This window comes from Bombina bombina, chromosome 2 (assembly GCF_027579735.1).
Source record: "Bombina bombina isolate aBomBom1 chromosome 2, aBomBom1.pri, whole genome shotgun sequence".
Classification (NCBI taxonomy): Eukaryota; Metazoa; Chordata; class Amphibia; order Anura; family Bombinatoridae; genus Bombina; species Bombina bombina.
Window position 1 is genome coordinate 33582215 of NC_069500.1, and position 9508 is coordinate 33591722.

Genomic DNA, 9508 nt, shown 5'->3' on the forward strand with positions numbered 1-9508 from the left:
TCTTTAGATAGAATTTTATAGCTTCTTTGCCCTCCTCATGGGGTATTGATGAGTACAGTGATACTGAATCTACCGTAACCCAACAAAAGTTATCTTCCCACTTTAGGGATTTCATCATATTCAGCACATGTTTCGTATCCTTGATGTACGATGGCATGGTGATGACAAATAGTTGAAGTATAGAATCAAGCCACTGAGACAAATGCTTGAATAATGACCCAATCCCACTGATTATCGGGTGACCTTGTATATTGTTCAGGGATTTGGGGACATTGGGGAGATGGTGGAACAAGGGTGTCCTTGGGTTCTGTACAAGTAAGTATTCCACTGTTTTCCCATCCAGAAACCTCTGTTCCATCCCATCGTCCAAAAGATGACACAGCTCCTGTCTGTATTCGGAAGCAGAATCCCCAGGGAGCACCCGATAATTTTCTTCATTGCCTAGCTGTCTGAGAGCTTCCTCTATATATGTCATCTTATTCATAACCACAACAGTGCCCCCTTTGTCCGCATTTTTTTTTAACAATGTTGTTATCTTCCTGTAATTGTTTGAGGGCTATTCTCTCTTTACTGGTTATATTGTAGTTGATTGGACTCCCAGAAGCTTTTAAATTGGTCAAATCTGTTTTGATTAAATTGTAAAAGGTCTCTATTATATCTCCTCTGGAATGAATAGGATAGAATTTTGATTTTGGTCTCATGGAAGTACCTTTAGTAATATTACCCTCTTTATTAGCTGCCTCAAATTGTAACTCCTGTAGAACCACAGTGTCACATCTGTCCTGAAAAGTTAGTTTTCCTGGCTCATGATTGATGTTATTAATAGTATTGCCCACTGGTGTTTGTTCAATGTCTTCCTGACCTGAAAAATGTTTCTTAAGAGTTATATTTCTAATTAGACGATTTACATCAATCATAGTCTGAAAGACATTGAACTCATCAGTAAGACCATATCTCAGTACTTTCAATTGATCTGTAGTCAAATGTTTTGTGATAGATTTATGACATTCCTTATTTGTACTTGCTTTGGGCTCATTGTCCCTGCAATGTGTACCTGTCCTGCGTCTTGTGTGGTTCTATGGGGACTGATGACAGGGCAGCGTCCAAGGGAAAAACCTGATCTATATCTGACATTTGACGTCCCTGTGTGCTTTGAACTTGTGATGTCATTGCTTGATTAATTGTTGTCTTTGTTGTACTCAGAACAGGACTCTAGCTCTGTCAAGCCTGATTTGTGATTATTATTATTATTATTATCGGTTATTTGTAGAGCGCCAACAGATTCCTCAGCGCTAATTATTATTATTGCAAAGGAACTTTCTTTTCTGCAGAACCAGTTGCTCATCTTGTTTTTCTACAGGATCGTTACCTTGCCTCTAGCCTTTCTAAGCTTAAGACTGCCTGATACTTCTTGTCCTCTGTGTTTACCTGGGGCTTAAGGAATTTAGCACACTTCCAGGAGGAGGAATTCCCTGCTCAGCTTTCACTCTCACAGCAGCAGTCTCTCTGCAACCTTCCAGTGTGTACGAGGCCACACACTGATTTCACGGATCTACTTAACACTAAGTTTTCTTTAAGATAGAGTACGAAGTGGTTACAGTGCTGTATGTGTTAACGTTGTCCCTCCTTGTCTATTATTAGGTGTTCTCTGTTCCTTGGGCCTAACCACTGCCTGCTGTTCTATTACTTGTGCTACATTGGTATTTTTTAGTATCCCTGTTGAGATATTGCTTATTTCCTGATGATCTTTCATCTGAGGAGTATTCTGGTTCACTCCCAGAAAATGAAACTGACTTCCCTCCTGACCTATTCCCTTGTTTGTGTGTGTTTTTTTTTTTTTTTTTTTTTTTTTTTTTTTAGGGTTATATGTTCTTTGTCTATTTAGTGCCCTCTGTTTCCTGTTCCAAATGTAAACTGTTGTTGTATCATAATCAGTTTTATCTCTAAGATACTTAATATGGTTTTTTTCCATCACTGCCCTTTCATTGGCTGCTAGTGTATCTCTAAGGAGACTATCAAATCTTGCAAAATCAGTATCATTCTTCCTTTTGTTCACTTCTAACTGCATCATATCTATATCTCCCCTAATCTTAGTAAGCTGTCTCTTTTTGTGTTCTATGAGCATCAACATTAGTCTCAAGGAACATTCTAAAAAAACCTCATTCCAGGCCTCTATAAATTCAGTGTCATTCACATCTACTTCAAAAGTGGGAAATTTAAAAATCATTTGAGCTTTAATATATTGGTCAAATGTCCACAAGTTCCATTGTACTCTGGTTTCTTTGAGCAAAAGATGTTCCATCGAATCAAACAGGTTACTTAGGGTTAAAATTCTTTTATCAGCAGAAAAGATTTTGTCACAGTCCATAGGGTTGGCATTTTTGTCCATAGCTGGCATGGGTGAGTAAAACTGAGGGTTGCTGCTGTCCATTTTGTCTGTCCGTATGCCACAAATATAACCATACACTAGGTGTTAAACGTTACCGAAAATAGTAATTTCAAAAAAATCAGGAAGAGTATCATATGTTCAGCAAAAAATACAGTCCATTAGGAATTGTTAAACAGTTAATATTTCTGACACATATACATCCAAACCCATTGTTGCAACATAACATACATCATTAGTGTCAGTGAGGGGAGGCGCCACTTGATTATCCAATCATTTTACCTCTTAAAGTTTTTAAACACAGGGGTGATAGCATTAAAACAGGCTATGACTATGACTACGGCAGTTTGCCGAAACGCATAAGCCCTTCTTGCTGCGCTCCTCAATCACTTTGATTTTTATAGGCTATATATTTTAACGATTTTTGTAATAAAGTTTCTATTTTTACGTATTGAGCGGTGGTTAAAACTTTCTTTTGTGCTATTTGACATTACCTAAATGATGCAACCACGGGGTTCCTGGATGGGAAAACAGTGGAATACTTACTTTTACAGAATCCAAGGATACCCCTGTTCCACCATCTCCCCAAAGTCCCCAAATCCCTGAACAATATTCAAGGTCGCCCGATAGTCAGTGGGATTGGGTCAATATTCGAGCATTTGTCTCAATGGCTGGATTCTATACTTCAAACATTTGTCATCACCATGCCCTCGTACATTACGGATACGAAGCATGTGCTGAATATGATGGAATCCCTAATATGGAAAGATAACTTTTGTTGGGTTACGGTAGATGCAGTATCACTGTACTGATCAATACCACATGAGGAGGGCATTAAAGCTATAAAATTCTATCTAAAGAATTATTCAGAGTACACGCTTGAGTTTCAGGATTATGTAGTGGATGTTATGAAGTTTCTCCTTACCCACAATTTCTTCCAGTTTCAGGAGCTTTTCTATCTCCAAAGATGTGGAACAGCGATGGGGGCGAAATTTGTCCCCTCGTACGCCAACCTATTTTTAGGTTGGTGGGAGTTTTTCCACATCTTTAGAGATAGAAACATTTATAAATAAGAAACTTATATGTACAGAAGGTTCATTGATGACCTCCTCTTCATATGAAAAGGAAACAAATCAGAAGTTGTGACCTCTGTGAACATGCTCAATGATAATGATGTTGGCCTCAGTTTCACATTTGAACTAAATTCTGAGAGAATTAATTACCTTGACATCACCTTAACTGGCTCCAAAGAGGGCAAGGTGTCAACCAAGATATACAGAAAACCTATTTTGGGCAATTCTTTGCTTCACGGCAGAAGCTACCATCCTAACCATACTGCAGCTGCAGTGGCTAAAGGAGAGTTTATACGTTTAAAACTTAACTGTTCAGAGTATGGAGATTACAGCTGGGAAGCAAAGGAATTGGAAATTAGGCTGAGGGAACGGGAATACCTCAAAAAAACTTCATTCAGCATTGCTAGAAATAATGTGGATAAAATGCAAAGATCATTTCTTTTGGGAGACAAAAAAGACAAACCAGAACTATTTAAGGGAGTGAATTTTGTCACCAGCTATAGTGTCCAGTTTCACAAATAATACAGAAACATTTTCACATTTTAGAAGCAGATGACAAATTAACTGAACTGGTTAAAAATGGCATTAGATGCAGTTCTAAAAAATGTCCTACATTAGGGTCCCTGCTCTCTCCTACCCTATTAAAAACAGAAAGCACAAGGGTCACCTGGATGAGTAGTACAGGTATGTACAATTGTGGACACAGAAAGTGTAGACCGTGTGAATTTATTGAAAAAACAAAACCTTCACATCACATATAATGGGTGAGGAAATAAAGATAAAGTTGTGCAGGAATTGTATGTCCTCTGAGGTCATCTATCTGTTGAAATGTCAAATATGTGGGGTCCAATATGTGGGACTCACCTCGAGGGACATAAAATCATGCATCAGAGAACTTTGTGGAAAACCATCAGGGAGGAATACATACTCTGAGGTGGTGTGCCATAGAGAAAGTTAAACTTCCCAAAAGAGGGGGTGATCTGGATAAACTTCTGGCCAAACGGGAGGCTTACTGGATGTTTAGGCTTAGGACTAGACATCCAGAAGGCCTAAACTCCAGATATGATTTAATTAATTATTGGGATTAGCCCAGTATCACCTTAGAGTCCTCTCCCCTTCCTTCCTCTCTTAGATCTTTAGATAGATACATTTTGGTCATTACATGGCTTTACATCAGAATAATGTACAGATTACAACTAAGTTAGCACTTGCATGCAGGTATAAGTATACTTCTTATCTTACTAAGGTTCTACATTTTGGAAGTAAAAATAAGCAGGCGACATATTATTTAAATGGGACAAGACTAAGCCAAACACAGGAGGAAAGGGATTTGGGGGTAGTAATAGATAACACGCTAAAGATGGGTGCACAATGCAGGGCAGCAGCTTCAAAGGCTAATAAGATACTAGCATGTATTAAAAGAGGCATTGACTCAAGGGAGGAAAGCATAATTCTGTCACTATATAAAGCACTGGTAAGACCTCACCTTGAGTATGGAGTGCAGTTCTGGGGAACAATCTAAAAAAAAGATATTGCAGAACTAGAAAAAGTTCTGAGAAGGGCCACAAATCTAATAAGGGGATTGGAGAATTTAACCTATGAGGAGAGGCTAGTCAAACTGGGTCTGTTTTCTTTAGAAAAAAGGCGCTTAAGAGGTGACATGATTACTTTATATAAATACATTCAAGGCCCATATACAGAGATGGCAGAAGCTCTGTTTATTCCAAGAAAATTGTTTGTGACCAGAGGTCACAATTTAAGGTTGGAGGAAAGGAGATTTAATCTCCATCAACGGAAACGTTTTTTCACTGTAAGAGCAATAAAATTGTGCAACTCATTACCAAAGGAGGTAGTGAATGCCAATACCCTAGATACAGTTAAAAATTATTTGGATACATTTCTGTCTATTGGTAATTGTAGCAGAGAGGCAGTAGGAGCTGTAATATCTTTTTGGTAGGCAGAGACAAGCAAGTAACTACTCTTGGTAATTGTAGCAGAGAGGCAGTAGGATCTGTAATACCTTTTTGGTAGGCAGAGACAAGCAAGTAACTACTCTTGGTAATTGTAGCAGAGAGGCAGTAGGATCTGTAATATCTTTTTGGTAGGCAGAGACAAGCAAGTAACTACTCTTGGTAATTGTAGCAGAGAGGCAGTAGGATCTGTAATACCTTTTTGGTAGGCAGAGACAAGCGAGTAACTACTCTTGGTAATTGTAGCAGAGAGGCAGTAGGATCTGTAATATCTTTTTGGTAGGCAGAGACAAGCAAGTAATTACACTTGGTAATTGTTATAATAACCCCTTTCCACCAAGAACTAGACGACACATAGCCTGGGAGTTAACAACAACTAACTTTTAACACTGCAAAAAAAACAACCAACTTTTAAAACAGTCTCCCCTACAAGGGGTTCCAAACTGATACAATGACATCATCAAACATATAATTGTATTACAGCAACATACAGTTTAACATACATTTTAACCATTAGCCTAAATAACAATTCCCGCATAGTTCATAAGTGGCGAGGTTTGCAACAATGCTCCCCCAGAACCAAGCCGGCATACCCAGTCTGATCCAAACGGATTGGCTTGGGGAGGTCCGGAGGAGTGTTCAAAGATCAAGGTTCAAGTTCGGTTTGTCTGGACAACCCATCGGCGTTGCCGTTTTGCTTCCCAGGGTGGTAATGGATTGTTAAGTCAAACAGCTGCAGCGCCAAACTCCAGAGCAACAGCCGGGCATTGTCTCCGGATACCCTGTTCAGCCACACCAACGGGTTGTGATCTGTGAGCAGGGAGAATTATTGTCCATATAGATACGGCTGAAGTTTCTTGAGGGCCCACACCATGGCCAGGAATTCCTTTTCTATGGCGGCGTATCTAACTTCTCTGGATAACAGTTCCCTGCTTCGGTAGGCCACAGGATGCTCGCCGCCATCAGCCCGACTTGGCTCAGAACGGCTGCCAATCCAAACATAGAAGCGTCTGTATGGACGAGAAAGCATTTAGTTGGATCCGGGGCAGCAAGGATAGGGGCATTTATGAGAGCATTTTTCAGTTCTTGAAATGCTTGTTCACACTCTGGGCTCCAGGCAACAATCTTAGGAAGGTTTTTACAGGTGAGGTCGGTGAGGGGTTTGGCTAGGGTACTATAATTAGGTACGAACTTCCTATAATAGCCTGCGGTATCTAGAAAGGCTAGCACTTGGGTCTTGGTACGGGGAGTGGGTCACTTGGCTACGTCCTCTACCTTGGCCGGTTTGGGCTTCTGCTGCCCGCTATCTACTCGGTGCCCTAGGTACTGGACCTCCGCTATGCCTATATGGCATTTGCTAGGCTTAAGGGTTAATCCTGCCTCCCTAATGTGATCTAGGATCGCCCCTATATGGTTCAAATGCTCGTCCCAGGAGCTGCTAAATATAGCTATGTCGTCTAAATAGGCGCATGCATACTCTTGGGACCCATCCAGTAGCCGATCCACCATTTGCTGGAAAGTAGCCGGAGCGTTCTTAATCCCAAATGGCATGACCTTGAATTGGTACAGGCCAAACGGGGTGAATTGGGGATGGCATCCTCGGCTAGTGGGATCTGCCAGTACCCCTTACACAAATCTATGGTGGTGAGGTACTGGCCTCAAGCCATTTTATCCAGGAGCTCATCTATCCAGGGCATAGGGTAGGCATCAGAGTTGGTTTTATCATTAAGTTTCCAGTAGTCTATGCAGAAGCGGGTCGTGCTGTCCCGCTTCGGCACTAGAACTACCGGCGAGGCCCAGGGGCTGTCCGAGTGCTCAATCACTCCTAACTGTAGCATCTCGTCAATCTCCTTTCGCGTAGGTTCTCTCACCGATTCTGGTATGCGGTAAGGAGGTTGACGCATGGGGAGGTGACCTGGGGTTTCTACCCAATGGGTGGCCAGTCAGGTATATCCAGGCACGTTGGAGAACGTATCTCTCTTTTCCTGCAGTAGCTACGCTATTTGAGCTTGTTCCTGAGGACTTAACCGCTCACCCAATTGTACATCTCCCAGACCTTCGTTCCGGTTCTTCATTCCTAGGAGGTCAGGAAGAGGTAAACTGTCTGCGTCGTCCGCGGCAGGAGCGCAAATAGCATTCACCTCCTCTGCGCGTTCATGGTACGGATTCAACATATTTACATGGAGCATGCGTCTACCGCCTGCTCCAGTACATGGGCCGATCACATAGGTGGTGTCACAGATTTGTTCCACCACCTTGTATGGGCCCTGCAAGGAGGCCTGCAGTTTATCATTTTTGACCGGTTTTAAGATTAGCACCTTCTGCCCAATCTGAAAACTGCGGTCCCTGGCGCCCCTATCATACCAACGGCGCTGACGGGTTTGAGCCGCCTGGAGGTTGGAGCGGACAGTCCGAGTCAGGGCCTCCAGGCACTCCCTAAACTCCAGCACGTATGGTACGATAGGAGTACCATCACTAGTGACTTCCCCCTCCCAATGCTCTCGGATTAAGTCTAGGGGACCCCGTACCCTCCTTCTGAATAATAATTCAAAGGGAGAGAACCCCGTGGACTCCTGAGGTACCTCCCGGCGAAAAGCAAATGAGGTAGAAACTGCTCCCAGTTTATCTGGGTATCCATGAACGTGCAGAGCATCTGTTTCAGTGTTCCGTTAAACCGTTCACAGAGCCCATTAGACTGGGGATGATAAGCCGAATTTACAATGGGTTTCACCCCACATGCCCTCCACAACTGGTGGGTAATCTCAGCCGTAAACTGGGTGCCCCAGTCCGAAATAATCTCCCGGGTAAATCCCATGTGGGAGAAGATTTTGATGAGGGCATCCGCCACGGTCTCGGCATGAATATTAGCCAGAGCCAACGCCTCGGGATATCGTGTGGCATAATCCACGACTGTGAGTATGTACCTCATTCCCGAGGGGCTAGGCTTGGCTAGGGTGCCAGTGAGGTCCACCGCCACTCGACTAAAAGGCTCCTCTATTATGGGGAGGGACTGTAGCATCGCCTTATATCGGTATCCTCTTTTCCCTACTCGTTGGCAGGTGTCACATGTCTGGCAATACTGCCTAATATCTTTGGTGATCCCTTGCCAAAAGAAATTCTGAGTTAGGCAGTGCTTCGTCCGACTAACTCCTAGGTGGCCTGACAGTGGAATATCGTGGGCAACCCCTAGCAGTTTTCGTCTAAACCTCTGAGGTACTATTAACTGCTCAACAGACAGGGGAATAGATCCGCCCACTATCTTCTCTGCATACCTGTACAGTAACCCCTTGTTCCAACCGTACCTCTCTCCTTCCAACCCCGCCTGATTCTGGACTACCTTATCCCTATACACTTACAACGAGGGGTCAGTGGCCACTTCGCTACCAAACTCTAGTGGAGGGGCCCAAGAGACAATAGGGTGGTGATTGCTTACCTGAGCCTCAGAGTGATCAGCCAGTGCGTTGGTGCGGGCCTGCTGTCGGGTAACCACGGGTAGTGCTGCTTGTGGGGAGGTTCGGGGTGCAAATGCTGAAGTCAGCTCCCCTAAGTAGTTGCCCAGAATAACTTCTGTGGGTAAATTTTGCAAAAGGCCCACTTCTATGTTCCCTGACCCTGCTCCCCAATCATAGTGTACCCTGGCCATCGGAATCTTGCAAATGGCTCCCCCAGTCACCCGGACGGCTACACAGTCTCCTGTGAGTTGATTGGTGGAGACTAAATGTTGCCGGAGCAAGGTTATGGTGGCCCCAGAGTCACGCAGCCCTCGGACACGTCGGCCCTCCATATAGACCACCTGGCGGTGGCTTTGTAGGTTGTCTGAAGCGGCCTGTACTGGGTTTACCTTGTGTAAGATTGCCCAAGGGTTCCTTGTGGAAGACTGTGGGTTGGGTCTGTAGTCGGGGCTCATTCTGGTAGCAGTGCACAGCTGCCCGGTTGTTTGACAAGTTGTTCTGGTTGTTCCAGGTAGATCAGTTTTGTTCCTGGGACAGTCTCTCTGAATGTGCCCTTGTTGGTTACAAAGATGGCAACGGATAGCTGATTGAGTCTGGTATTGGGGAGGGGGTGGGTGGATTCCCCCT